General features: G+C 36.7%; 1 long non-coding RNA gene across 2 annotated transcripts; it reads right to left on the bottom strand.

The window, feature by feature from the left end:
• Positions 1 to 266: 266 nt before the first annotated feature.
• On the bottom strand, positions 267 to 6,454 carry LOC134174829 (uncharacterized). Of its 2 annotated transcripts, XR_009968804.1 has the most exons (3): positions 5,700 to 6,454; positions 4,931 to 5,007; positions 267 to 686 (listed from the first exon to the last, which is right to left on the bottom strand). It is a non-coding gene; the product is annotated as an uncharacterized LOC134174829 (long non-coding RNA). The 2 variants fall into 2 exon arrangements; XR_009968803.1 differs by lacking the exon at positions 5,700 to 6,454 and having other exon boundaries at positions 4,931 to 5,689.
• Between the last annotated feature and the right edge of the window lie 999 nt (positions 6,455 to 7,453).

Genomic DNA, 7,453 nt, shown 5'->3' with positions numbered 1-7,453 from the left:
CCTATACAAATTTCAGGATGAATATGAAATAGAAAATAATAAGCTTTTATGTAAGGCCATGGGCTTTGAAATGAAGTATTATAATGCTTAATAAATCAAGGACTCATAGTTATGATGAATACTAGTGGTTTAAGTACCAGGATATTGGAAGGAATTAGTGGCCAAGTATCCACAAATATTATGTTGTTTTTCTGTATGCAGTGATAAACAGTAAATTATCAGCATAAAGCCCCACACTCTACAGTAACTGAGAAGCCAAAGACCACTTCATGATTGGCTGCTAGAAATACCCCCTGACCACCCAATTTCACATTTATTCTTTCAGTGGAATTAAAAATGAAGAATAATGGAAGCAACACTTAGGCGAAACATGCCTATCGGCTATGTTACTACAATTTTTCTTTATTCTTACACAATTCTAACAGTCGAAAGGTCAGGATATGAAACACCAAGAACGTTCCTACAGCTGATTCATTAGTCATAGGAATGCATAACAAGGACTGCATAAAATTTTTAAAGAGCTCCAGGAAATCTCTCTGCAAATACTACCTTCTTCTTTACAGTAAAGCAGTTCAGTGAAATAGAAAGAGGTCAGTGATCTCCAGTGAGGAACCCATTTAGGCCATAATAGCACACATTATTTTAATCCCTTTCTTTCAATGCCTTTTGCCTTCCCAGTGGTATTTCTGAAAGAAAAAATCAGAAAGGTTAAAAATTTATATTGTCAACCATTAACTATGTTTTGTTCACATCAGCTTTGTCCACTGAAGGAGTAATTTAATTATTTTCTTGTTGAAACACTTAACTGCTGTTTTCTGGCACAGCTGCTTAACATGACAGTTTGACATTGTTCGGAGGCTTTTTGCTAAATCTCAGTTCTGTCTATTCTGCAGTTGATCAATACTTAAGTGCTAAGCAAGAGGAGTAGTTCCTATATGGCATAAAATGGAGAAATGAAAACTAAGAGAAAAAAAAAATCATTATTTTCTCCCTGAATTATAACTAACAGAGATCTTGCATGCAAACTGACAATTCCAGTTACGAGAATAAGCAAAGGATTAAGTCATGTTTGTCCACCGAAAAAGTGCTTTTAAGCTTCATCTGCTTTTTGGTTAAATTTTCAAGAATAAATATGAATGTAATTCCAAAAAAAATGTTGCTTGCTTTTACTTCTTCTTTCCAATGAGAAAAACAGAAATGTGTATCAAGAAGGTTTCTTCTCGGTCTTCGCTTGAATTCTCAAATTATTTGAGAGTTCCAGCTCCCTCCCCATCATTAGTAAAATTTATTTACATAGGTACATGACAGAACTGAGACAAGGCGGCTACCCCTTTCTTGGCATTTACAGTGTGTGCCACTTGTTCTGCAGTCATATCCACAAGAACTGATTTTTATACAGAAGTGTAATAGAAATTCTGTCAGCATGGCTATGCACTGACCTAAAAATCCCAACCACTTCTGTACCAGATTATGGGCGTGGGTGTAAATAAAAACCCAAGGTAAAGTAGTTCCCTGGCTAGAATTTAATACTGAAAAAATTCTATCTGCATGATCAAATTCAGTTTCCTCATAGCTACACACCACAAATAACAGTTATCAATTGCAGAACCATCTACAAAGAGCTGTTCTGACACCAACCTACACCACGCGTTCATTTCTAGCTTTGAGTGTTCAACAGAAAGATGATGTTGGCATTGGCACAGATGGTTATTCACATCTGGAAGTGCTCAAGAACAGGTTGGATGGGGCTTTGAGTAGCCTGGTGTAGTGGAAGGTGTCCCATCTCCCTTTCACAGCAATTCTTTGCTCTGGAAAGGAGAAAGCAGTGTGCAAAATAGGTGTGGGGATGTGACAGAGGTGTTGCAAGAGTATTTAGTAAGCAAACTGTTTACTACCTCAGTAAACATCATAATTTCACCCCATTCTGAGGCAGGCACTTAATTCCCTAGGCTTGGTGAAAAAATAGGTTCAGCTCATGAATCACAAAAGGAATTTTACTGACTCAAGAATATCAATGTGATAGCTCAGTAACTCCAAATAATTATTTTGTTCAGCTTTAGCTCCTTCTGTTGGATGGCCAGTTAGCCCCCAGTGAGTCCTCAGGAGACAAGGAGTACAGAGTATCCTTATTCTCAGTCCAAGTCTAAAATTCGCAGCCTCACCAGCTTTTTTGTGCAATTAGAGCAGAAAATTTGGCTAACCTTGCTAATACCTTCTTCCACCCCTTGGGTAGCTTCCCTGTCACCCTCTCTGTTCCTGTGCTGTTTGTACCTTCCTTCAAATTCCCATCCCATTAAAACCAAAAGAAAGCTATGAAAGCAAACACATCAGGAAAGCTCTTTACAGCTTTTCAGTGACTTTTTCTTCTTTCTATAGGGGAGGAAAGACCAGGCCTTCAAAAATCCACTTACGAATTCAAAGTGTTGCTCAGTTCTAAAAGAGACATCCTTTTTGTGGTAGAGAAACACAGGGGTGCTCATCAGAGAGATTTGAACTCAAACACAGAAGGAAATCTGTGAAATGTTATGGGGGACTTCATAAAACTCAGTTTTGAGTTTTGTCTGCAGGCAGCAAGTTTTTTAATTTATTTTTTTTTTTTAAATCATACCTGTTAATGAAAGAGTTGTCCCACACACATCTGTGGTTGCTTATTTTATTAAAAAAAAACCACCAGTGTACAGAAAAAAAATAAAGGGAAGGAGGAAATGAGGAGATTATCAGTGTCATTGTTTATGGAAAGAGAACATGAAAAAGTGAATATATAATATGGCAACAAAGCATCAGCAAATACTTTAGTTTTGAATTACTATGGCAAGCATTTATTTTGTGGATATTTCTGTGTTGTGGCAGACGTGGGTGATCCCATGCCAAACTAATGGTACAATAACGAGTTCTCAGGATGCGGCAGTCATTATTAAGATAACGTAACTAAGATAACATAAGGGCAACAGAACAAATTCACCACAGATGTAAGCAGACATTCAGAGCTGTAAATCTCAGTTTTCCACAGCTGTGCTTTACTATATCAGGACTTAATTTTGATACAACCAAGTGATTATAATTCTTGCTGGAATAAATACGTAGAAAATTTGCATAAACTAAGCCTGATTTGAAGCTTTGTTCTTTTATCTTTTTACAATACTTTCAGTACAATACTATTGCTTTAGTGCAAAATATACTTTAACTGGTTTGTATCTTTACTCCTACATCATTTGTCACATTTTGTTCCCTTGAAAGGTAAACATCTAGAGACATCTGGAAAGCATTGTCATTCCACTGTCTGAATCTCTGAATACCACTGAGATATACACATTTAATAATAAATTAGAAGTTACAGAGTTGCCATGATTGCTATTGCTTATTTCCAGCAGCTATCATGGTATCTGTAGCCTCTGATGTGTACCCAGGATACAGTATTGTCTATAGCCTTGTGCGGATTGTTATTCAAGCTAGTGGTCAACTAAAGCATTACAGATTAAGGTAATTTCCTCTCTCAATGATAGTCTTTTAGAGTATGATCGTTATCTCATGATTAGATATCATGACCTTTATTGTATGGTTCTAATACTTTAAGGCAATGTAAAACAGCTTGAGTTATTTTAGGATTTGTACACCTTAAGTTTTACTTGATTATATATAACATAAATACACATGCTATAAATTTAAAAGCACTGTTGTGTGTGTAATATAAACATGGTTTCTATAAGCATCATAGACTCTTAGAATACGTAGGATAAGTAGGGGATTAACTTTAAATTAAAGAAGGATGGGAAATTAATTTAGCAGATATTATGATATAAGACAGAGGCTATGCCAGTGAATTTATGATTAGTATATGAAAATTAAACCATGACTGACCTACACAGTGGTCTCCAGTAAATTAAATTATCAGCACGGATGGGCTTCATTGTGTATTTTAATATCAAATGAAATCTTACTTTCATATCAAATGAAATCTTGCCTTTTGTCTTTTTATTAGATTTTTTTTTCCTAGATTCTGGGGAAGCTCCATTTAATAAAATAAAAAGTACCTGATTACTCTGTCAGTTTCAAGTCAAAATACTAGTCCTTACTTTAATACCAGGGTAGATTTGCATTGTGTTAACATTTGTTATGGTTAACTGCAGAAGCAAAAAGTGCCATAAACTTTGAGATCATGCAGCTGCATAAACCATGATACCAGTGTAAGCTTTTACTTGGTAGGTTGTGCACTTTCACCTTTAGTCCTGCGTTTTATCCAGTGACTGCTTAATGTAAAGCATGGAAACAGCCTTGAATGCAGGAAGAAAGGGAACTGAGGACTCCCTTCTACAAAGCAAGTATCCTGCTTGTAAGCAGGCCTACAGCTTGGGAGCTTTCAAGTAAGACTGTAAGCAGCACCTCAGCATGAGTCTTCAGGTTTACTGTTTTGAATTTGCTTAGAGTCAGGATCTCTGCCTGAATTCCCTTTACGGTGTGTTCACTCCACAGGATACTGTGCAAAGATCCTCAGGCTACTAACACATGACTTAATGCCTCTGTCTTTCTATACAATCTCAAGTATATAGCAAGGTCAGCATCTCTAACCCTGTACAGTGTATTGTGCTGTAAACACATGGCTTAAAAAAAAAAAAAATCTTTACTGAATTTTGCTTGCATTTCCTTAATGGCAAAACCTCAACAACTTATCAAGATTCATTTTCTCAGGATTTAACATCCCCAGAGATGGAAAGATAGCCCACTTCTTTCCCACTGAAGGTTTTTCACAAGATGTTATTGATCATGGCTGCAAAACTGTGTATTTAGCTGTAATTGAGAAATACTTCTGTGATGTCATTTCCTAACACCAAGCTTTAGAATCGACTCATCATTGCCACATAGTGAGCTAAGTCATCTCTTCCTGATTCCAGCATGATTCGATGGCACAAACTGGCAGCAACAAATCACTTACTCAGAGAAGATGAGTCTGTCTTCCCAACACCTCTCCTCACTCACATCATCCCCAAAAGCAGCAAGTTCTCTTATGAGCTCTGACAAGTGAAACAACATTTCTCATTAGTAAAGTGCCTATGAAAAATACGAAATTCACATGGACCATTTTCACATGTATTCAGATTGTAAGAAAGATAAAAAAACACCCTCTTACACACAGCTGCATCTACTGCATTACAGTCAAATATGACTGCACCAATTTACTTAAGGCGAGCAGAGGTGTTCCAGGAATTTCTCAAACCATCCCAGATTCCCTATAAAATATACCTGTGTAGTCTGCGTCACTGACTGAATCCTTAAAATGTAGCTTATAGGAATAACAGAAAATTTCCCCCAAGCTAACCTTATATTGCTGGGACTCCTCACCTATTCACAAACCTGGGGGCAGTGGGTCTTGTGTGCCACCTATAAAGCTGGTCCCCACCCTACACAAGCAGTGAAGTCCAATGGTGTTGTGGTTTAAATAGCTACTGTCCTTGAGAAGTGAGTTAACCAGGTCCTCTATCAAAAAGGCAAACAGTCAAATTTTGTTGAAAGAATATCACAGACTAAAAAAAGCCTATGTGTCAAACAGAGTTACCAAATGACACTCACTTTCCAGTCTTCTTTTTGATATGATTGTTGAAAGCTTGAACTCCTGCAGTATCACCATAATCATACATATGCCCTAGCCATGCTTTTCTCCCATGCATACACCAAAACAGCCTCAGGAACACTATCAGGAACACTACCAGGAGTCCCACAACCAAAGAATTTTTTTCTTCTGATCCTCAGAAACGAACTGGCTTCTCTGGTGATACTTCTAAGTATCTTTGCAACCACTATCACACAGTATTGGTGGCAAACATACATTTAACCTGCAGAGTAAATGAGAAGACAGAATTCTCTCATTGTTACTGTACATCACTTTTTACCTACCAAAATTTTCAGTATCCAAGTTACTGCCAGCCTATACTTACATGTAATGGGCAGTCTCTTCTCAACTGTGAACACAAGAGAGGCTGTGAATTGCATGTTATTTTGGGGTCAGAGATCCATGTCTTTTGTCTGCCCCATCAAACTTACCCACAGAAACTCAGTATCAAAGAACATCTCTCCAAACTTGCAACACATAAAAAATAAATGCTATTTCTCTTATATCTATTACATGTATGGTCTAACATCACAAACAAATGCATTTGGTTTTGGTATATTACTTTTTTTGTATATTATGAATACATCATAAGTGTCTAAATCATGAGACTAAAACCTTTAATTCATTGATCAGTTGAGGAAGATTATCTTTCAATATTTACAGCCACTAGCAGTAGGAGTTAGAATCATGTAGGTCACTGAAAGCACGTAATGTGTATTATTATGGAATTTTGTGTTGAGCAATATGTCATTTTCTGGAAGATGCAATGTATAGTTTTTGGAAAAAGTATAATTTTATTGCTCTAGTGAATACAATGATTAGTACACAATCTGAACACCTTTTCAAGAAATTGTTACATATCATGTACATGTTATATATATCCACACAGTGCAATTTTTGTTTTGAAATACTTTGGCTTGTGTCATGCAGAAGACTCAGGTTAAATATTAGTTAAACCTCCCTGCACTCAAGTGCATAATTTATTAGAGGCATATTAAACTAGAACAAACTTACTCTTGAGTCCTATGAAAGCAATACTGGATTTTGCTCTTTAATCTAGGTGCTTTCAGGTTTCACACACGAACACTGACGCTGACACAATGGACTGATTGCCCAGAACAGGCACAGGGTGTGATGGAGATCCAGCAAACACACCGTCAACCCCACCAAACACACTCTTCCAAGTGTAATGAAAGGATTTTCACAAACAGTTGATCCGAAATGCCGCTTTGAGTTCAAAAAGGCAACAGCCTTATTTTGATGAAAAATATGTATATATTCCCCTCACTAAGGCTGGCACAGTGGTTTTTTATATGTCACCCATCACCCTGATACCTCAACATCTCTAAAATGTTTTGGAATAGAAATTTTATCTCTACTACATCTACTGTCTCCCCTTACAAAACATGAAGTAGCTTGACTAGTGAGAATAAACAGTTTGACTAGTTCATACTCAGTTTGTAAGTGTGGGAAATGTGAAGCTGCTGAAGAAAGCTGAATCAAAAAATTACACTTGGATTTTAAATTAATTCTAAATGCAATCACCTTGATTTTGAAATAAAATCACCTTTTATGATATTCTTTGTCCAGTTCTGAATTTTTGGTTCCCAGATTCAGTAACTGGAGGCCAGTTCAAAATGGAGGAAACTACTGTCACATGCCAAGTTACCTTACATTCAATTTCCACCAGTGCCCTTTCAGATAGGTGTATATGTCACCTAAATACTGAGATTGTGCTTACTGGCCTAAGAAAGACAAGAGTTTTACATAATCTTTCTGGCAAGCTCTTCCACTTACGTCTTCACCATCTCTGTGTAAGGTTTTTTGTGGATTTTTAATCAAATGATG

This window comes from Pezoporus occidentalis, unplaced genomic scaffold (assembly GCF_034315485.1).
Source record: "Pezoporus occidentalis ecotype Australia unplaced genomic scaffold, CSIRO_AGI_Poc_V1 ctg117, whole genome shotgun sequence".
Taxonomy (NCBI): Eukaryota; Metazoa; Chordata; class Aves; order Psittaciformes; family Psittacidae; genus Pezoporus; species Pezoporus occidentalis.
This window is presented reverse-complemented; position numbering and strand designations above follow the sequence as displayed.